Here is a 24506-nt window from a genome sequence, read left to right on the forward strand (position 1 = left end):
ATGTATATATACTTTTTAAAATTTTGGAAATCCCCTTCCATGCATAATATAGTTAAAGTCCCAGTCTATAACTTTATAAATATATTGTTGCAAGGTGATCTCATATATCTAACCTTGTCTCAACATTTTTCTGAAAATCTTTGTCATACATAAGATAATCATTTACTAGATAAAAGTTAAAAGATGAAGTTACAAGATACTCCAATATACTCATATCTTTTCCGAATACTACTTGAACTACCACCGTTCAAGGTATAATCAGTTTCAAAAGTTCATCACATCGATGAGACTACAAGATAAGACTTGAATATATTCAATCTTTGAAATATCATTTAAAGAAATGAAGTTACTAGATACTTCATTAATTCCCGATATATATATACCCCTATATATATATCTCATACATTCCTAGAAACCCTCTGTTATGAAAAGTATAAACAGAGTTATAATACCCAATGAATTTGGAACGAAGAGAATTTTTGCATAAACCCGATATCTTGCTGATCAGGCAAAGATACCCATTAAGTAATCTTTTCTACTGTAGATGGATGAATTCCTCGCCGGTCATCACCCTGGACGCATTTGGACCTCGCGCTAGACCGTTACCCGGCCACTCACGCGTGGATGGACTGTCACCCAGCCTCTTACACCTTCATAGACCGTACCTGTAATAACCCCAATTTTTGGAAAATTTTTGAAACCCTTATGAATAGTATTTTTGCTGAATGAGAAAACTTTTCATGCCACACTAGGTAGGGGTTCTTTTATGGATATTCTGAGATTTTATTGGCACTCTATATGGTATATGAGTGTATGTAAAGATCGCCAGAATCCAATTCCGAACACTTTCGTTTTTCCCGGAAATACACTAGATACGGAGAGAATTGAGTATAAGGTAACAGGATAAAAAGGATTTAAATTAAAGGATTATAATAGAGGATCATAAAAAGGAATATAATGTATTGAGAAAGGTTAAGGGAAGCTAAGTAATAAGATCACGGGTATGATCCTTCAAACGATAAACGAAAACGAAAGTTAAGCGAACCGTATAACAGATCAGCGGTCATTAGGCAAACAATTAGGAAGTTAATCAAAGGGATTAGAGAGAGTGATGTCACCCAACCAATGAGAAGAGGACAAGGAGGGAAAGATGACATCACAACATGACATAGGCATGACATGGGAGGGAAGGAGATGTGGTGGATTTTTAACCACACAAAATCAAGGTTAAATTGGTAATTAACCAAAAACAAAACAAAACCAAATCAACCAAGCTAAATAATTCATTCTTCATCAAATCAAAAAGAAACCAAGGCATTGTTCTTCTTTAGCTCTCGGCTTTTTACTATTCCAAAGGCAAGAAAATTCAAAATCCAAGATCAAGGCTTCCTAAATTGGTGAGTTAATTCCCTAATCATCCTTATGCATAGTTAGGGATATATCATGAGTTTAAGCCATCAATTCTTTCTCAATCTTCTTCATTAAATCAATGAAGAAGACAATGAATAGTGTTTTCAAGTTTTTAACTTGAAATTTCTCTTGTTTTCCTTTAAGATCCAACCATCCCTAAGACTTCTCAAAGCTTCTTAAGGCTTCCTAGCTACTCCCACCACGTCAAGGAAGGTATATCATCTCCAAACCCTAGATTCCTATGTTTAATAAGATAATTTTGATTATTATGGTGATATTGTAGCTTAATGTTTGTGGTTTAGAGTTTGGGTTGAAGTGGTATTGAAATGGAATGGTAAATCTTGTTGTTTTGATTAAAAGAACTTAAGTATAGCTAAAGTTAAGCTTAGGCATAAGTATAAATGTTGGAATTGAATTGATTGGGGCTGTTATGATGTGATAAGGATGGATGTTGGTTGTGTGTTTGATTTGAGGTTGAATTGTGGTTGGTTTTGAATGGTTTAAAATTGGGAAATCGCGTAAACATAGCCGTCGTAACGTCTGATTTTCTTTAGACTTTTTTTGTGCATAACATTAGGACCCGAGAACCCCCTGCTAGATTATGACCATTGCCATTTCTAGATAGCTCGTGTTACGAGCTTCGTTTTGATATGTAGTTCGTTCGATTCCGATGCACGGTTTAGGAGAAACGACCGTTTCAAGTAACGGCGTTTCGCGAACGAAACTTTTCCCCTCGCCTTACTTTGAAACATAGGTTAAAGACCAAAAAGGGTTAATTAATGTATGAAACATTTATGGTAAGTGTGTTAGGCAGTTGGTAAGACACTCGCGAAGGAATCACCTTAAAACTCATAAAGGTTAAATTATTAAAAATGGTGGAGCCGAGGGTACCCGAGTGACTTAAGAGAATCAATAAGCGCAAAACAAGCGTTAGAGTCTAAGTTAGTTAAAGTATATATTTACAAGTGACTTTGGTTTAATTCCAACTTACTTGTTGTTTATAGGTTACCAGACTCGTCCCGAGCCTTTTATCACCCCAAGTCGCTCAGGCAAGTTTTCTACCCGTTATACTGTTGTTGTGATGTATATATGTATATGCATTATCTTGCGGTAGATGCATGTTGGTTAATTAGCAAATGTTGCGATATATTGTAGCATGTTATATGGTATATATATGCATGCCTGTTTCATATTCTTGCCATATATATCTGTTGGTTCAGTTGATAATACATATGCTAGAGAATAGCGGTAATTTGCATATACCCTTATTATAAGGACTCAAAAGGTGAAAACATTTTCTAAAACCGGGAGTCGAGGATCCCGAGTAGATTTTGTATATATGTATATATATATATAATTATATATATATATGGTTATAGTTTTCAAAACTATTAATCGAATAAGGGTTATTCGATAACTTTATTTTATTATTGAATATTATTTCGAATATTCATCCGAGGACTTATGACTCCTTTATTTTATTATTGAATATTATTTCGAATATTCATTCGAGGGCTTATGACTCAGTTTATATTATTTAATGATTATTAATTGGATAGTCATTTGAGGATGTATTGACTCCTTTATTTTATTTAATGAATATTATTTATAATATTCATTCGAGGTATTACGACTCCGCTTATTATTTAAATATATTCTTTATTTTATTAAAGAATAAGGTGTCAATAATCAAACTATTTTCGATTATTCAAATAAAGATAGTACTTTCATATAAGTATATTTTTGGGTATTTAATATCCATTTCAAGTATAAGTTTTAATACTTCTACTTTGATTATTTTTATAAGGATTATCTTTATGGGAATATTATTTAAATAATAATATTCAGACATTTTCTAAATATATTAGGACTGATTTACTTCATTAAATCATCATTACTCCAAACACTCTTTAAAGTGTTTTCGAGTCTTCAAAATGATTTTTAAAAGTTAGAGCGGATCCCAAAACTCATTTTTATATTTAAGATCTTCCTTTTAAAAAGGGGATTTAAATACTCGCTCAAAACCTGAGGGATCCGGCTCTATGGTGTATTTTATATTCGCAACAAGGTTGCAGTTTTGGTAAATGAATTGATTACTTACCCAACGTTCGGGAAGTAAGTCCATCTATTGAGTCGGCATAAGCAACATGGGCTCAGTGGGCGTCCATGATAGTGTAAGTGGCTCAGTGGGAGTCCATCAAATGCATAAGTGGCTGAGTGGCAGTCCAGCATAAGGTCCTATTGCGACCAGGGTGATGACCAGTGGGGAATTCGTCCATCTACTAGTAGAAAAGGTTACTTATTGGTATCTTTGCCTGATCAGCAAGATACTTGGTTTATGCCAAAATTCTTTTCCTTTCCAAAATTCATTGGATGTTTCAAACTCTGTTCATACTTTACATGACAGAGGTTTTCAGGAAATGTATAAAGAAGATGTATATGTGGACATATATATATATATATATATATCAGAACTTAATGAAGTATATCATAACTTCATTTCCTTTAATAATATTTCAAAGATTTAATCTTTTCAAATCTTGTCTTGTAGTCTCATCTATGTGATGAACTGTTGAAAGCTCATTATACTTTGAACAGTGGTAGTTCAAGTAGCTTTATAAATGATATAAGTGTAGTGAAGTATTTGGTAACTTCATCCCTTGTTTTTACTTATATCTAGTAAGTAATTATCTTACACATGATAAAAGATTCTAGTAAGTATCCATTTAGATACTTATATTATTGTTATCACTATATATTATCTTGCGAGCTGTAAGGCTCACTCTTGCTTTATTTCTTCATCACACAACAACAGTTAGGAAAGATGGCCAGACTCCAGCAGACCCAGCGCAAGCGCGTGGGAAGCGTCCCGCGTCTTCCCGATGATGTTGTAGCTGCTATAGCTGCAGAGGTAGATCTATTGTAGATCAGACCATCTACTTTTGAGAATCAATTATGTATAATTATAACTTGTGGCAGATAATGGCAATTAACTGTAAATTTATCAAGTAATCATTTTGGGTTGTAATAACTTTTAAATTGTGGATTCAAAGACTTGTACTTATTTCAATTTCATCTCTGAGACTATAACGGGTTGTGGTGTGCGTTAGTGTGGGGTCACAGTATAAGGTTATTTATTATTAATTAAGTGAAGTGATATTGTGGAAAGAAAGACTGTGATGACCCGGATCCCCGACCCCGGATCTGGGGGTGTTACAGTACCCCGACCTGTCGCTTATGCCGACTCAATTAGATGGACTTACTCCGAACATTGGGCAAGTAATCAAATTATTTTCACAAAACAGCAACCACGTTGCGAATATAAAATACACCACATAGCCGGATCCCTTGGATTTTTGAGCGAGTATTCAAGTCCCCTTCGAAAAGAAGATCTTAAATTTGAAAACGAGTTTTGGGATCCGCTTTAACTTTTAAAATCATTTTGAAGACTTGAAAACATTTTTGAGAATGTTTGGAGTAATGCTGATTTAATAAAATAAATCAGTCCTGATATGTTAATATTATTATTTAAATAATATTCCCATAAAGGATAACCTTTATAAAAATACATGAAGTAGAAGTTTTAAAAACTCATACTTGAAACGAATAATAATAACAAAGATATACTTATACGAAAGTACGATCTTTATTTGAATAATCGAAAATAAGTTTGATTATTATTCAAAAACCATCGAATATACCTTATTCGATTAATAGTTATAGAAACTATATATATATATATATGTATTATACTCGGGAACATCGACTCCTGGTTTAGAAAAATGTTCACCTCTGGGTCCCCTATACTAAGGGTATACGCAACTACTGCTTATCTCTAGCATAGGTATTATGCAGTTTATAAGCATTTAAATTGATAATAGAATATCAAGACTATGAAACAAGCATGCATATAAATATCATATCACATGCTCCAATATATCGCAATACTTTTCTAATAATAACCATACACTTATCTCAAGACAATGCATATACATATTTACATCACAACAACAATATAACGAGTAGAAAACTTGCCTAAGCATTCCGGGATAGACTTAAGCTTAGAGTGGGTCCGGTAACCTATAAACAACAACATAATCCGGAATTAGACCACGGTCGCTTAAGAAACTAGACTTTAACTAATTGGACCCTAACGTTCGCTTTTGCGCTTAATGATTCACATAAGTCGCTCGAGTACCCTTGGCTCCACCATTTTTAATAAATTAACCGTTACGAATTTTAAGGCGACTCTTTCGCGAATACTCTAAGAATTGACCAATTAATCCTACATAATTGTTTCGCAATCCAATTAGTCTTTTAAGGGCCTTAAACAAGGTTTCAAAGTTAAGCGAGGGGTAATGGTTTGCTCGCGAAATGCCGTTACTTAAAACAGTCGTTTCTCCTAAACCGTACATCTGATCTAAGCGAACCACATACCGAAACGAAGCTTACGACATGATCTAGCTAAACATGGCAAAGTTCAGAATCTTACAGTGAGTTCTCTGGTCCAAGATTTATGCAAAAACAGTCTAAGGAAAACGGGCATTACGACGGCTATGTTTACGAGATTCCCAAAATAATTACCACTCTAAATCCTCATCAATTCACTCATAACCACCAACACAACAATATTCAACCATCATACTACAAACTCAGTCCCCAAATCCAAGTTTTACCAATTTATCCAACCAATCAAAGACCCAATATTCAAAACCAATACAAATCCACCAAAACTACTTATAATCAAAGATCAAGCCTTAATATTAACAATGCTTGAATAAAACTTAATGGAATCATAAAATCAAAGCTAGGGTTTGAAGTTTATACCTTTCTTGGGAGGTTTTAAGTTGCTAGGAAGCCTTCGGGAGCCTCCTACAAGCTTTATCTTTCCAAATAAATCAAGAACACAAAGTTAGGTTTTAAAGTTTCTAAAAGTCCAATTGACAGAACTGTAAAAATAAGGGTCTTACCTTGATTAGTTGGACGAGACTTGTGAACAAGAGTTGTAGGCCATCTCAATACCTTTCCAATGAGCCATAAAACCCAACATTTGAGTGAGTATTGAAGGAGATATGGTAGTTTGAAGTTGCTGGGTTAGTTTTGGCCGAGAGCTTTCTTCTTGGAAGGCAAAGTCAACTTCCAATTTTGTGTGTTATGATTTTGTTTGGTTGCTTCTCTTGCTTTGTTAATTAAAAATTTACCATGGTAAATAATACTTGGCTCACATTCAACCAACTAAACATATCCATTTGTCATGCTTATGTCATCTTGATTGTATCATCTTGTTTGTGTCATCTTTTAACACATGTCTCTTCCTTGTGGTTTGATGATGTCATACTCATTGGCTTCTTGTATAAGACTGTCTCTTGATCGTTCATTTATTTTACTGTTCGCTTAACTTTCATTTCCGTTCGTCGTTTGAGGGATCATATCCGGGATCTTATTACTTGGGTTCCCCTAAACCTTTCTCAATATCTTAAATTCCTTTTTTTTATCCTCTCTTATAATCCTTGAATTTAAATCCTTTTAATCCTATTACCTTATACTCAATTCCTTCGGTATCTGGTGGATTTTCGGGAAAAATCAAAGTGTCCATATCCGAATTCTACGACCTTTACATACACTCATTTACTTTATGGAATACTAATACGATCTTAGAATTTCCATAACAGTACTCCTATATAGCGTGATCTGATAATTTTCCTTAATCAGCATAGTCAGCAAAAGTTACTATTCATCAGGGTTTCAAAAAAAATTCAAAAATTGGGGTTATTACAAGCACGGTGCTCACATCTGTGTCTGTATGTGGAACAGGTGTGTTGTTTTAAGGTAAATGTAAGCATGCTTTAATTTTATCATAGTTAATACAATGATCATTACCTTTAAGAGAGAAGGCAATGGTCTTATCTTTGGAGTTGTACACTGCAGTAGTCCAAATCTCCTCCACAACTTCGCAGTAGATGACTGGAGATTCAATCATGGCATAACTAAGTTGGAAACTTCGAATGAAGTCCATCATCTTGTGATAATCCTCAAAAGCAACAATTTCTTTGGTCATCAGTGCTACAAAGTTGTTCTTTTTATACACAAACCCAGATTGAGACATGATTTTGACCACCAGTGCCATTGTTGTGATTTGAGAGCAGTTACAGAGAAAGGGGTTTTGTTTTGCTTTGGAGATGAAGAGATTTAAAATTGCTTTGAGAAAGATAAGAGTAAAATGAAAAATGAAAAATAAAATGGGGCTTTTATACTTTCTCAGAAATAAACAAGTAAAAATTTAAATTATAATAAAGTCCCAATGAAATTTTCCTAAAATAGCCGTTTAGAAATAAAATAAACTGTAGAAATTCTAGAGGCTATCCATCAAAATATACTTACAGACTGTAAGTAAATTTGACGGATAAGAAATAGAATTAATGACTATGATTAAAGCAATTCGATGGATGAAGATTAAACAAATATCCGTCGAGATAAAAAGAACCCAGAATAATATTTGATTTTTCAACAGATAATAAAAATCAATGGATATTCATTTTCGACGGATAACGAACATCCGTCGAGATGTAAATTTTGACTTAGCCAAGATTTCATCCTTATGGGAAAAATCAAATTTGATTCTGTTTGCATTTCAAATTGCTTTAGACATCAAAACAATTGAGGAATAATTAAGCATACCCAACTCACTTACAAACCAAGTGAAGGTGGACTCATCAAGTGTCTTGGTAAAGATGACTACAAGTTGCTTCTCACTTGGAAAAAAATAAAGTTCCACAGTACCATTCAAGACATGTTCTCGAATGAAATGGTACTTGATGTCAATGTGCTTAGTTCTTGAATGCTACACAGGATTTTCAGTAATAACAAAGACACCTATGTTATCACAGAAGATTGGGATCTTGTCTACATGTAGACCATAGTCCAATAGTTGATTCCTCATCCATAAAATCTGTGCACAACAACTACCAGCAGCAATATATTCAGCCTCAGCTGTAGAAGTAGAGACTGAATTATGTTTCTTACTAAACCAGGACACTAGCTTGTTTCCAAGAAATTGACAGGTTCCTGTTGTACTTTTTCTATCAATTTTGCAACCTGCATAATCTACATCTGAATAACCAATTTGATCAAAACCAAAATCTCCAGGATACCAAATGCCAAGTTTTGGTGTTCCTTTGAGATATCTGAAAATTCTCTTTATATCTACTGAATGAGATTCTCTAAGATCAGCTTGAAACCTAGCACAAAGACATGTAAAAAACATTATATCTGGCCTAGTAGCTGTTAAATATTAAGGTGAGCCAACCACGCCTCTGTAACTTGAGATGTCTATAGACTTTTCAGCAATGTTTAATTCAAGTTTAGTGGCAGTGACCATGGGAGTTTTTGCAGATGTGCAATCCATTAAGTCAAAATTCTTCAAAAGATAATAAATATATTTTGTTTGACTAATGAATATGCCATCACTAACTTACTTAACTTGTAAACCAAGAAAGTAAGTTAGTTCTCCCAACATGCTCATTTCATATTTACTTTGCATCAATTTGGCAAACTTTTTGTAAAGTTTCTCATCTGTAGTGCCAAATATAATAACATCTACATAAATATGAACAAGTATACTAGAGCCATTAACATTTCTAAAAAAAAGAGTCTTGTCAATAGTACCTCTTGTGAAGTGATTTTTTAAAAGAAACTTTGACAAAGTGTCATACCAGGCTCTAGGTGCTTGCTTCAAACCATAAAGTGCTTTCAAAAGATAGTAGACATAATCTGGAAAATTGGGGTCTTTAAAACCAGGACGCTGACTAACATAGACTTCCTCCTCCAAATCTCCATTCATAAATGCACTTTTGACATCCATTTGATAGACCTTGAAATTGGCAAGAGCTCCATATGCTAATTCTGATGGCTTCAAGTCTTGCAACAGGAGCAAATATTTCATCAAAATCTATTCCTTCTTATTGATAATAGCCCTTAGCAACCAATCTAGCTTTGTTCCTGACTACTATGCCATTTTCATCCCTCTTATTTCTGAATACCCATTTGGTGTCGATAAGATTTTTGTCTTTAGGTTTGGGTACCAGCTTCCATACCTTATTCCTTTCAAATTGGTTTAGCTCTTCCTGCATAGCAAAAACCCAATCAGGATCCAACAAAGCTTCTTCTACCTTTTCAGGCTCTTCCTGAGACAGGAAGCTACTATATAGACATTCTTCTTGATTTGCTTTCCTAGTTTGCACTCTTGAAGTTGCATCACCAATAATTAGCTCAAATGGGTGATCTCTAGTCCATTTTTTTTGGTAGATTAGCTCTAGATGAAGATGTCTCATGGTCGTCTTGATGTTTGACTGAGTTTTGATTAGTAGAAACTCCCCTGAGTTTATGGATTTTTGAATTGAAGTTGGGGTCCTTTCTTTGTGTGATATGTATTGACTTTCAAATTTTATTGATGGCTCAATGGATGTTGATCTTTGCCTTTCGACGGATGATGCAGTTTATCTCTCAAAGAATGATACACTTTGTCTCTCGACGGATGTTGAGTTATGTGCTTCATTTGTTACTGACTAATCTGCATTATCCTTAGAGATTATTTCTTGATCACTTTCATCTTCACTATCATCACAATTCATCTCAACATTGTCAAATTTGAGGCTTTTATGGAAACCTTCAACTTGCAGTCCTTCAATCTTCTTATCATCAAACACAACATGTAAAGATTCCATAACAATGTTGGTTCTTAGATTGTAGACTCTGTATGCTTTTCCAGCTGCATACCCAACAAAAATGCATTCATCTGCTAATTTGGCATCAAACTTTCCATGCTACTCAGTTTGATTCCTTAGAATATAGCATTTGCAGCCAAAGACATGAAGAAAGTTTAGTGTTGTTTTCCTATTCTTGGATGATTGATAGGGAGTCATGCATTTTGCTTGATTGACCAAAGAAATGTCCTAAGTGTAGCATGCAATATTTACAGCTTCTGCCCAAAAGTAAGTTGGTAACTTTGATTCTTCTAGCATTATTTTAGCAGCTTCAATAAGAGATTTGTTCTTTCTTTCCACTACCCCATTTTGTTGTGGAGTCCTTACTGCAGAAAACTCATGCATGATTCCTTTTTCTTCAAAAAACAACCTTATTATGGAATTCTTGAACTCAGTTCCATTGTCACTCTTGATTCTTCTAACCTTGAGATCATGGTGGTTGTTGACTTGCCTTATATAATTGATAATGATTTCACTAGATTTATCTTTAGATTTCAGAAAATACGTCCAAGTGAACTTTGAAAAATCATCAATAATAACTAGGTAGTAACTTTTCTTTGAGATTGACAACACATTGACTGGTCCAAATCAATCCATGTGCAGTAGTTGTAGTGGTTCTTCGATTGTAGATTCAAACTTCTTTTTAAATGATGCCTTGATATGTTTTCCTTTGTGACAGGAATCACACAGACCATCTTTTGAGAACTTAACTTGAGGAATGCCTCTTAGAAGATCTTTCCTGACTAGTTCATTCATAGTCTTGAAGTTCAGATGGGACAGTTTCTTGTGCCATAGCCAACTTTCATCTTCACTTGCTTTGCTAAAAAGACATGTAATAGAATTTGCACTTGATGAGTTGAAGTCAGCTAGATACACATTTCCTTTTCTTACTCCAGTGAGAACCACTTTGTTGTTCATCTTGTCTGTAACAACACAGGCTTCTGAATTGAATATTACTAAGTTGCCCTTATCACAAAGCTGGCTGACACAGAAAATATTATCTTTGAGTCCATCCACTAGAGCAACTTCTTCAATGATGATATTGTCTTTAGAAATCAAGCCATATCCCACAATATACCCTTTACTGTCATCTCCGAAAGTGATACTTAGGCCAGCTCTCTCCTTGAACTTAGTGAGCAGAGTAGAATCTCCAGTCATGTGCCTTGAGCAACCACTATCAAAATACCAAAGATTCTATCCATTTCCCTGCACACATCAAAACCAAATCAAGTTGATTTTGGTACCCAAGTTTCCTTGGGTTCTGCCTTGTTAGCCTTCTTTTTAGGTTTCTTAGGCTTGTCCTCATTTGGCTCAGGTGATTGAGATTCAACCTTGGTCAATAGAGTAGGGCTTTGAAAACCAGAAATAAATACAGAATTATCAATGCACAGGTTGATTAACATGAAATGACATATTATGTGCAAATATGTTATTCCAGTATGGCATGATAAATGGCATTTGAGGCATACTAAATGCAGCATAGTAAGGATTTTGTGCAAATGGCATATTAGAAAATTGAGCATTCAGATTCTGTGCAGGCATAACATTCATAGGCATTATGGGCATTCTAGAAAATGAGGGAGGTACAGACATAGGCGCTGGCATAGCCGATTTGCAATTAACAGACAAATGATTAACACTACCATACTTAACACAGATTTTTCTAGGAGCATATTTATCAGGTGTGTAGTTGTTATGTTTGTTAATTCCTACTTTTCCATTCTAGTTATTTTTCCTTTTAGATTCTGCCTCAACCTCAATTTTCTTCAATCTATCATTTAGTTGCTTTATTGATAGATTCCCCACATTGACTCGTTTGTTCTCCTTGATTTGACTTGATTCTCCTGTAACAAAGTTCTTGGAAACTGATCCATATTTCACATTGAGCTTGGATAATTTATCTTTGATAACTAGTTTTCTTTCACTCGACGGATGTGGTTCCTTGTCTTTCGACGGATAATTCCTTATATCATTCGATGGATAATCTTCATTATCCATTGAATCCACATCTGTTGAGAGTCCTTCTACCAACCTTGTAACGACTGGGAAAATTACGCTTGTATTATATCGTAATAAAGATAAATTATGTGTTTTATTATGTCATTTATGTGTAATTAGCTATAAAACCCTAACTGTTTTGTGCTACGTGTATAAAGTATCATCATGATATTTTTCGAGTATTTATCGGATATTTTGTTTCGTATTTAAAGCCTTTGTATCAAAAGTTATATTACCCGAACTATGATTTAATAGCTCATAATTCAAATAAAATAATTGGTCTTATTTTCCCTAGAACGGCTTGTACCATCGCGTTATTCTGAACATTTAGATATTTTATAAATTTTCTCGTTTCGCAAAAAATGACTTTTCCGGGCCCCATTGGGTGTTAAAACCCCCCAAAAAATCACATTTTTATTTTTATAAAATCCTAGGACTTTCGAATATCCATTTCTTTGCATTTTTAAATTATTCACAATTTTTGGGAATTTTTGACATATATATTGTATATATAAAATATTTAAAAATTAAAATTTAATACTCAAAAATTATAAAAATAGGGGCCAATTAATTTTAATAGATGTATAATTAGGGCCTTAATTTTAATTAGGAGTATTATTTTACTTACTATTAATAGCCTAATTTTTATTTAATTTTTATTAATTAATTATTATAAATCAGAAAAATTATCAAATTTCTCTATTTCGGGTCGGATTTTCCAGGGTCGGGTCGAACAATAAAGCGGTGATTTTGGAATGATTTCTGCATCAAATCGATCAATGTGAGTATCAAAATTCATCCTCTTGATCTGTTCTTTCGATTTTTGGTATCAATTTAATGTTTGGATTCGTTATTTTTCTATTATAATTTCTAGGGTTTATACCTGAATTAGGACTTTTTGATTCTAGGGTTATTAGGATGATTTGATGATTGTGATAGCTTCCTGGGTGTTGTTTACAATCGATTCATGCTAATTAATTTAACAAACGATTGCTTGAACTGTTATTTCAATATCTAGGATTTATGCTAATTTTCAATTGATCGTTTTTGATTTTAGAAGAAGCTGAGGTTAGGGGTTTAATTATTGATGTTACAGACTTTATTTTGAGCTATTAATCTCGAGCTTTCATGTACAAATCTGTAATTTCAAAGTTTGGCCGGAAAATTTTGAGTTATGGCCGGAGATGAAGTTCTAGGGATGATTCTAAGTTGTTGTGGCCGGTTGTGAATTGCTGAAGTGATTTGGAATAAAACCCCGTGAAAACGAAGTCAAATGGTGTTGTTTTGGCCGGTTTTTAGGGTTGCTGGACTCCGGGAACGTCACCGGAATCTAGGAAGATTCTGGCGTGTTCTTGGAGACCTGACCCGTATCCCTGATCCGTTTACCCGAATTGAAATTCGGTTTTTAACCCGGTTTTGATCTGTTTTTGTCAAATATTCTTTTCTGACAAATGTTTTTTATTTTTATTAATTATAAAATCAGTTTTAATTTACTTTATAAATTGATTATTTAATTATTTAATTAATAGATTTATATTATAAATAATTCTGAAATATTTTCTAAAAATCAAAATTATTGTTTCTTTATTTATTTATTATTTATTAATTATTTAAAAATGATTAATTATTTTGATAATTAATCAAATTATTTTTTAATAAATCATAATAAATTTATTTTAATTTCAAAAATTATGGAAAAATCATTTTTAATTTTGATTTTTCCCAAATAATTATTAAAAAAATATTTTTAAGGTTCAATAATTATAAATAATTATTTATATCGAATAATAAATTGACTTATTTGTATTTATCAAGTAATAATTGAACTATTTATCCGTTTTAAGCGAAACGAAAGCCCTTCGACTCAGAAAAATGATCTGTTTTCATTAAAAATAGTCTTAAATCTTAATTTTTTTAGAAGCAAGTCGACTTTCGATATCTATTTACCTATAAGCCTTATTACGTATAGATACGAGTCCAATAAATTTCGAAAAATAGGAAACGAGACAGATAATACTTAATAAGGCGAATAACGAGTCGATGTTGATTCTAAAAATTATTTTTAACCTAAAATGACTATATGATTTATGTGCTATGTGAATTACATGGTTAATAGAGTCCTAATTTCTATTATTTATTATATGAGTTAATAATACGCGTAGGGGTAGACGATAAGGGCGATGTTAAGTTGGTTTGAGACTCGATTAAAATGCGAGATCACTAAATAAGTCTATTTCTTTGATAGAGATGAAGCTAACAAAGCAGGACCGAGCTAGTGATAAGGAAGGTGATATACTTGTGGTAAATCGCGTAAGAGGCAAGTTTTTTCCCTATTCTAATTTCAGAATAGTGAAGTATTTTTAGATTCTTTTCTCAATTATACACTAATAGTCCTTGTTCATAATCACTAACACATGATTATCATGACTTAGTTCATATTTCATTTCGATCCCTGATTTCTCCTAATTCATTAAATACTCTATTCATATTCCAATAGTTATATGTATACATATATCTTGATATATTCCGATGTTGGGATACATCAAAGCATACCGATTATTTCGGTTGCTTCTCTATGGACTGGATGGTGACGATTAGGATCAGGTATACACTTGATCCTAAGGAATGGGAATTAACCGGATCCTTGTGTTGGGCCGTAGAGCCTGGGTACCCGAATGGATCTATACATTGAAATATGGATCTGCATTATATCCTGATTGATCAGCAGGATATAGGTGAAAACTTGTGTCTAGTTTAGTTTATTGTTACTCGCTGATAAATACTTTGTTCTTTGTTGCGAGGTTATATCTTTGCAGATGTAACCAAGTTACTAGTTCATTTAATATATTTAAAAAAACTATTGATATATTGTGGACTTGTTGAGCAACTTATGGCTCACCCATTTTTGTTGTTATTCACCTTACTGTTTTCAGTTAAGAAGGAAAATGAAACCTATCAGGACTCGAGCGGTAAAAAAACAAGTCAAGCCGCGGGACCCTCTCATATCAAAGGTGTTGATCCGGATCCATGAAGAAAGTTTTGAGTTCCCTGAGCAGGTGTAGTGTAGATAGTTAATGGGTGTGTTTGAATAAAGGAAAAAAAATTGTAGTTAAAACTTGTTAGACAATGGCTTGTAATAAAGCGAGTTTATGTGAGATTTTAAATTGGGTTTGTAATAAAGTAGACGGTGGTTCATGTTTTCATACTTTAACTTAAAAAGATTTTGGCTAGTGTTAAAAGGGTTAGATATATATATCTGTAGAATTATTATGCAGGTTTGGTAATTAGTTAGTAACCCCCAGACTTATACCTCGGGTCTGGAGGGCGTTACAGGTTTGGAATCAGAGATGTAGGTTTAGGTCCCTGACACATTAGGATTAAGATAAGGTAGGGAGATCACATAAGATAGGAATAAGAATATTAGGGTTAGATAGTCTTAGATTAGGAAATTATAAGTTCTAGGATTGTTAAGTTACCCTTTCTCTTTCCTTGTTGTGTTATTAGATGGCATCGTCAGCATTTTTTGATAGGACTGTTACTGGGCCAGTTGCACCAGTTATGCCGCCAGTGTCCGCTGAGATACCAGTTCAGGTACCACCAGCATACATGTTTCCACCACTTCCACCACCACCACCACCATTGCCCCATGAGCCAGCACCACCAGCTCTAGAGCTATTATCAGATCTCATAGAGATATTTGATCCTCCAGAGTTCTTTGAGCCGATGCTTCCACCTCCACTTCCGGTAGTGTATCAGTTCATACCAGAGATGGAGCCAGAGTTGCCACCAGCAGTACTACCTCCTATACCAATATATGCCCCAGAGCCAGAGGTATTTCAGATGGCCCCGGTCGAGGGGATGGATGAGCACGACGTGGGATTACAGCTGGGTTTACCACAATAGGGCATTGCAGGGATACCTAGAGTTCCATCACAGGAGTCTGTGGGACAGGTTACAGAGCCACATATGGTTCCGTATCATGAGTACAGTGTTTTGAGAGGGGATGTTGAGTATTGGAGATCTCAGTGCAGGGAGATCATGGGATTGTTTGACTAGAGGGATAGAGGACCGCTAGCCGCACTTCAGCCGGACTACATGATGAGACAGAGATTTCAGTCGACAATGTATAGTGTCACTCTTAAATTAGATGTTTTGATGCATGATGGGCCGCATTCTTATGCAGAGTAAAATAGAGCCACCCCTCTGGAACAGTCAGTCATTGAGATGCTTCACGATGAGTTGAGGCGCATTCCGCCAGGTTTTTGATGCTTGGTAGCTAGAGACTAGTTGTTGTATTATATGTGACATATGTAGATAGAGGCAACATAATATGGTATGTTTGGGTGTGTATGTGTGTCGTATCTAGTTTTGACATGTATCAGCAGTAGCCATGACAGATCTGACATAGATTTTTTGTATCAAGCACTTACACCTGAGGCTGGTGTCATATATATAAAATAAACTTTTTCAACTTTTTCTTTTCATTTATTTAATACTAGATGAACTGTTCTTTTACCTATTGTCAACTGCTTAATAAATTGTTAAAAAGAATTATTTGTTTTATTATCAGAAAAATGGCACCAAAAAGAAAGACTAGGACTGAAACCTCCAACAGCAATCCTGAGGGACAGAATAATGATACTATGAACAAAATGTTTCATCTGATGCAACAACAGATTGTAATGATACAGCAGCAGATGCAGCAACAGAAACAACAGATTCAGGAACGAATGTTATAACATCCACCTCGTCTTGAACCTCAGATACTACTAGTTGTGCCTGTTATTACCTTTAAGCAGTTTCAATCAGTTAAGCCTCCAGAGTTTGAGGGTACAACAGATCCTACTAAAGAGAGGGCTCGTGAAAGTTGAAGAGGACCAGAAGACTGATTTTTCTAGCTTTTTCTTAAAAGGAGAAGCAGATTATTGGGGGGAATCCAGAAAATCCTTAGAGGGAGAGGACATTGTGACTTGGGATAGGTTTACTGAACTCTTTCTGGAAAAGTATTTTCCTCGCTACATGAAGAACCAGATGGAAATTAAGTTCTTGGAACTGAAGCAAGGAAATATGTTCGTCACAGAATACGAAGCCAAGTTTACTGAATTGGCTAGGTTTATTCCGGAGCAGGTTGATATTGAAGAGAAACGAGCTAAGAGATTCCAACAGGGATTATAACCATGGATTCGTAGTAGAGTAGTAGTTTTTGAATTGACGACTTATACCGTCGTAGTTCAGAAAACCATTATTATTGAAAGGGAAAGTATAATGTCCCAAAAAGAAAAGGGACAAGGAAGTTTCCAGAACCGTTCCAACCGGAAGCCGGGATTTCAAGCCCGGACAAATATGAATTTCAAAGGGGCAGGACAAGGTAACCAGAAAGTAGGTAATTATTTCCAAGCTCCAAACCAGAAGGGAATTATCAGACCCTCACTGCCGTACTGCAAAACATGTGGTCAGAAATATACAGGCATTTGTATTAAGGTAAATGACATGCTTCAGATGCAAACTGAAAGGGCACTACTCCAACGAATGTCCAGCAGGGAGAACAGAGGTTACTTGTTTCCAGTGTGGGAAGAAAGGATATGTTGCTAGGGATTGCAGAGGACCAGCTATGGAAGCTAGTGTTCCTAAAGTATTGGCATTATCTCCGCCACCACAGTATAACCAGCCTAGAGAGAGAATTTTTAATATGATAATGAAAGAAGCGGTGCAAAGTCCTAGTGTGATTGCAGGTACGCTTTCTTTGAATTCAGTAGATGTAAAAGTATTTATTGATTCTCGAGCCACACGATCTTTCATTTCTGAAGAGTTTATTTATAAGATAAGTTATGAAATTAGACGGTTGGGCGAGACGCTAATTATAAAATTAGAGAATGAAGACCAAGTTCCTGTAAATCGAGTATGTCTTGAGTGTGATATCAATATAGTCAGACATCATTTCTCCGTGGAATTGATACCTTTCAAGTTAGGAGAGTTTGATATTATTTTAGGAATGGATTGGTTAGCTTGTCATAATGCTCAGATCGATTGTGCGAATAAGAAAGTGAAATTATGAACTGTGGGAAATGCAACAATAATGTTTAAGGGAGAGAAACAGAAAAAGAAATTCCTGACAATTATGCAGACTAAGCGATTGCTCTGATAGGGATGTGAAGTATATATAGCCTGTGTATTGGATACCGAAAAAGAAAGTCCAAAGATAGAAGACATTCCAGTTGTGTGTGAATTTCATGATGTCTTTCCAGATGAACTTCCAGGGTTGCCGCCAAACCGAGAAATTGAGTTTACTATCGACTTAGTACCAGGTACAGAACCAGTTTTGAAAGCTCCATATCGGATGACACTAGTTAAAATGAAGGAATTGTCAAAACAACTACAAGATCTTCTGGACAAAAGAATTATAAGACCCAGTGTATCCCCATGGGGTGCACCAGTATTGTTTGTGAAGAAGAAGGCCGGCAACATACGACTATGTATCGATTATCATGAATTGAATAAGTTTACAATCAAGAATAAGTATCCTTGCCACGGATCGATGATTTGTTTGATTAGTTAAAAGGAGCCGCATGGTTTTCCAAGATAGACTTAAGGTCGGGATACCACCAATTGGAGATCAAGGTTGAAGATATTCCCAAGACTACTTTTTGTACCAGATATGGACATTATGAATTTCTCGTAATGGCATTTGGTTTGACCAACACCCCAGCAATGTTCATGGATTTGATGAATAGGGCATTCAAGAGTTACTTGGATAAATTTGTGATTGTATTTATTGATGACATCTTGATTTATTCAAAGACTGAAGAAGAACATGTCGAGCATCTGAGGATTACATTGGAAATTTTAAGAAAGGAACAGCTTTATGCGAAGTTCTCAAAATGCAAATTCTGGTTAAGAGAAGTACAATTTCTAGGGCACATAATCAGTAGTGGAGGAATCAAAGTTGACCCAGTAAAGATTGAAACTGTATTACATTGGGAAAGGCCAAAGACACCGACAGAAGTCCGAAGTTTCTTGGGATTGGCAGGTTATTACAAAAGATTTGTTAAAGATTTTTCAAAAATAGCTACGCCACTAACCAAGCCGACTGGAAAGAAAAAAAAGTTCGCATGGGACGACAAATGTGAAGGAAGTTTTCAAGAACTGAAAAACTGATTGGTCACCGCACCAGTACTTGTGCTACCAGATGAGCAAGGAGATTTTGTTATTTATAGAGATGCTTCATATCAAGGACTAGGATGCGTATTGATGCAACATGATAATGTAATCGTATATGCTTCTAGACAATTGAAACCTCATGAACATAAATATCCTACACATGATCTGGAACTAGCAGCAATCGTGTTCAAACCGAAACTTTGGAGACATTATCTTTACGGCGAGAAATATGAAATTTACACGGATCATAAAAGTCTAAAGTATATCATTACGCAGAAAGAGCTTAACATGAGACAACGACGATGGTTGGAGTTGATTAAAGATTATAAAGTTACAATCAGTTATCATCCAGGAAAAGCGAATGTCGTAGCAGATGCACTGAGTTGGAAAGAGAGATTAAATATGTTGAGTTCTTCAAATGCATTAACCAGAGAATTCGAGAAGTTGGAAATTGAAGTTTGTATTCCAGAAGAATCCACCGAAATGAATTATGCGATGACATTTCATCCAGAACTATTAGAAAAGATTCAAAGATGCCAAGAAGAAGTAATGAGTCAAGAGGATGACAACTTAACTGGAGAAGAAATCACGAGTCAGAAAGATGATAAAGGAATTCTACGATTCTCATCAAGAATTTGGATACCTAATGTGTTAGAATTGAAAGAAAAAATATTACGAGATTCTCACAACTCAAGATATTCCATATATCCCGGATGCACACAAATGTATCGAGATCTGAAAGAAAACTTTTGGTGGCCAAATATGAAGAAAAAAATAGCAGAGTGGGTAATCAAATGCTACACATGCCAACGAGTCAAAGTTGAACACCAACGTCCAAGCGGATTACTACAGCCACTAGATATTCCAGAATGGAAATGGGAACATTTAGCAATGGATTTTATGGTAGGACTTCCAAGGACCAAAGCAAATCATGACACAATTTGGATGATAATCGATAGACGAACAAAGTCAACATATTTTCTACCGATTAGCGAAAGATTTTCACTTGACAAGTTAGTGTACTTATATCTTAAGGAAATCATAATGTGATATATAGTTCCTGTATTCATCGTATCTGATCGAGATCCACATTTTAATTTAAGATTCTGGAGAAAATTTCAAGAATGCCTTGGTACCAAACTAAATATTAGTACCGCCTATCATTCACAAACAGACAAACAAAGTGAAAAAACAATCCAAATAATTGAAGACATGTTACGTGTATGTGCACTTGATTTTGAAGGCAATTGGGATGAGCATTTACCGTTAGTGGAATTTTCTTACAACAACAGCTATCATGCAAGCATTGGAATGCCACCTTATGAAGCTTTATACGGAAGGAAATGGAGATCACCTGTGTATTGGGATGAAGTTGGTGAACGCAAAATTCTAGGTCCATAATTGATCCAGCAGGCCAAGGAAAAGATAGAACTTATCCGGAAGCGACTCGAAGCAGGACAAAATTGACAACACAAATATGCAGATCAAGTCAGGAAGGATATGGACTACCAAGAAGGGGAGCATGTATTACTCAAAGTATCACCATGGAAAGGATTGACCAGATTTGGCAACAAGGGTAAACTGAAACCATGATACGTTGGTCCATTTGCAATCTTGAAGAAAGTCGGGAAAGTTGTTTACCAGTTAGCCTTACCACCTCACATGCAGCGCATCCATAATGTGTTTCACGTGTTGACGCTTAAGAGATATAATCCTAATTCCCGACATGTAATCGAATATGAGCCGATAGAGATTCAACCTGATTTGTCTTATGTAGAACAACCAATAAGAATTCTAAATCGCTAGGAAAGGGTATTGAGGAATAAGTCCGTACCTTTAGTACCATTTTTGTGGAGAAATACTATGGTTGAAGAGTCAACCTGGGAAGTTGAAAGTGAAATATTAGAAAAGTATTCCCAGTTATTTTCTTAGTGAGATTCTGAGGACGGAATCCTATTAAGGGGGGGAAGGATGTAACGACTGGGAAAATTACGCTTGTATTATATTGTAATAAAGATAAATTATGTGTTTTATTATGTCATTTATGTATAATTAGCTATAAAACCCTAACTGTGTTGTGCTACGTGTATTCAGTATCGTCTGAATATTTTTCGGGTATTTATAGGATATTTTGTTTCGTATTTAAAGCCTTCGTATCAAAAGTTATACGACTCGAACTATGTTTTAATAGCTGATAATTCAAATAAAATAATTGGTCTTATTTTCCCTAGAACAGCTTGTACCATCGCGTTATTCTGAACATTTACATATTTAATAAATTTTCTCGTTTCACGAAAAATGACTTTTTCGGGCCCCATTGGGTGTTAAAATGTTATGTATTGATTCTCAATGATTAGAAGAAGCTCAGGATCTGGCTATTCGGGTGTCATCAATATTTGATGTGTCATCAGGATTTGACACATCATCAGCATTTGGATGTCGTCAGTATCTGGAGACAGTCAGCTTAGAAGATTTGTTCTGTTCCTTGTATTGTGGAGTAGATATCTTTTACGTCTGAGTTATAGGAATTTATCTATTCAGTTGAAGATATGTATCAGTTTTGGTTAGCTTTTGATAATGCATATCTTAGATTATTTAGTTGTAGTTGTGTAGTATATAAACGCAGTTTAGGTCATCACATACTGTATCGATCTCGAGCATCATACGACCTAGCAGCTCTCAAGAACATTAGTATTTTTTGAGAGAGTTTTGTAACAGTTTTTATCAGAAATATAAAAGTTGTTATATTTTATTACTTGTTCGAAACATTTATATAATTGTATCCAAACCCCCCTTTAAACAATTATATCTTTACAGGGCAACAATTGGTATCAGAGCAAACTGATAAACTTACAATCAGAAGCGATCTAAACATGTCTCTATACAAGTATGAAAGTATTAAAATCCCCATTCTGAAAAAGACTGAATATCCTACATGGAAGGTGAAGATGCTCATGCACCTAGAAGCTACAGATCCAGATTATCTCGACGTAATTAATGATGGACCCTACATGCCAACAAAACTGGTGCCTGCAACTCATACTGTTGCTGAACATTATCGGTTGTAGGAGAAGAGTGAGTGGACACTAGAAGAGAAAGTAGTTGTGCTGAAAGATGCAAAGGTAAGAAATATTTTGCATAACAGTCTTGATTCTGTGATGTCAAATAGGGTTATAGCCTACAAAGCTGCCAAAGGGATTTGGGATGCTCTTGAAACTCAATGTCAAGGAACCATGGCCATCAAGAAGAACAGAAGGGTTGTGCCAAGCCTGATGAAAGTCTCACTGACATCTATGACAAATTTCTGACCCTTCTCAACAATCTGTCTTTGGTGGGAAAGGTGTATGATTGAGAGGATTCAAATAATAAGTTTTTGAGAGCCTTGAATGAAGAATGGGAGACTCAGACTTCAATCATACGACATCAGTATGATTTGGAAATAATTACTCTGGATGAAGTCTATGGCATGATGAGAACTCATGACTTAGAAGTCCAGCAAAGGAAAGAGAGGAAATATAACAAAGGAAAATCAGTTGCTTTGAAAGTGAATAAAGCTTCAAAGGAAAGGTCTGTTGAAGTTGTAAGGAAGAAGTACAATCTGCCAGAATCGGATACTGATGATTCATCATCAAATCCTAATGATGATACTGATTCTGAAACTGATGAAAACATGATAGATTCTGATGTCATGCAAATGGCTGCATTACTGGTTAAGGGCTTCAAGAGGATGCAATTCAGGAAGTCTAAGAAGAATAGAAGCTTCAGGAAGAAGTTCACTTGAGGTGAAAGGAAGTCAACTGGAAGAAGAGATGGAAATGACTCTGAAGCTGAAAAGGTAGACATGACAAAAATCAAGTGCTACAACTGTGATGAACCTGGTCACTTTGCTACAGAGTGCAAGAAGACAAAGCATGACAAATCATCAAGCAAGAATTGGATGGACTCCTCTGATTCTGAAAATGAAGACACGTGTTATGCACTAATTGCTAGCTTTGATGATCCTACTTCCTCTGAATCTAAGGTATTAACTCCTTTCTTCTTTTTTTATACTGAAGATATATCTGAATTGAAATCTATTCTTAAATCTGTACATGGTAATTTTAAGAATAAGATTCTAGAAAATAATAGACTTATAACTGAAATTGAGATCTTAAAGTCTAGGAATGTACAGTTAGAGTTTGACTTAATAAATACGATTGATTTGAAGAAAGAATGTGAGAGAGCTACACATACAGTAAAGATCCTTGAGGCTAGATATCATATGTTAGAAAAAGATTTAGAAAATGAGTGAAAAACCCTTAAATCCCGGACTGATTCAGGAAAAAAGGGTTCATGAAATGATTTCAAAGAAAAACTTGAAAGAATGCCTTGGCTATAAAGATGGACTTAAAGATGTTGACACATAAAATAAAATTTCCCTTAAGACTCCTATTAAGTTTATCTCTTTAGAAGCTGATGAACCTAAATCTATCTTTGAAAATGATTCAACATTAGGATCACAAGAAAAATTAGTAAGTAATAAATCTCAAAGAAAGGAAAGTAAGGAAACCATTAAAGCTGTTAAGAAAGAAAAGAACATAGGACTTTTGTCTACAAGACAATTGAAAAAGAAATTATCTGAGGTTACTGAAAAACCTCAAGTAAAAAGTCGTAAAAGAAACATGAATGGTAGCAAGGTATTTCTTTTTCAGTAACCTCAGATAATTTCTTTTTCAATTGTCAGAAACATGAATGGTAAACAATGTATTTCTAAGGATTCTAATTATAAGGTTGTTCCCAATGCTCCTAGAAAAACTTGTTTTAACTGTGGAAATACTAATCATCTTGCTATTGATTGCAGTAGGAGTAAGAAAATGAAAACTTCTATTTCTGAGTCTGATGTTAGGGGTAGATCAGTATTTTATAAACCACAAAATCCTTGTTTTCATTGTGGTAGTAGTTGGCATTCGATTTATACTTGTAGTTCCTATCATAATTTGTGTCACAACTATTATAAACCTTTGCCTAAATTTCATAAAGTTGCTTGTGTGCTTAATTCTTTTGGTTCTACTAAATCTGCTTCTGAAAAGACAAATCGGAACAAAGGAAAAACTGTCAGATGTACTCTTGACACACAAAGGCTTAAGTTGTCCAAAAAGAGGGCCCAACAAGTGTGGGTCCTTCAAAATCCTTCTAATT

This window comes from Apium graveolens, chromosome 6 (assembly GCF_009905375.1).
Source record: "Apium graveolens cultivar Ventura chromosome 6, ASM990537v1, whole genome shotgun sequence".
Taxonomy (NCBI): Eukaryota; Viridiplantae; Streptophyta; class Magnoliopsida; order Apiales; family Apiaceae; genus Apium; species Apium graveolens.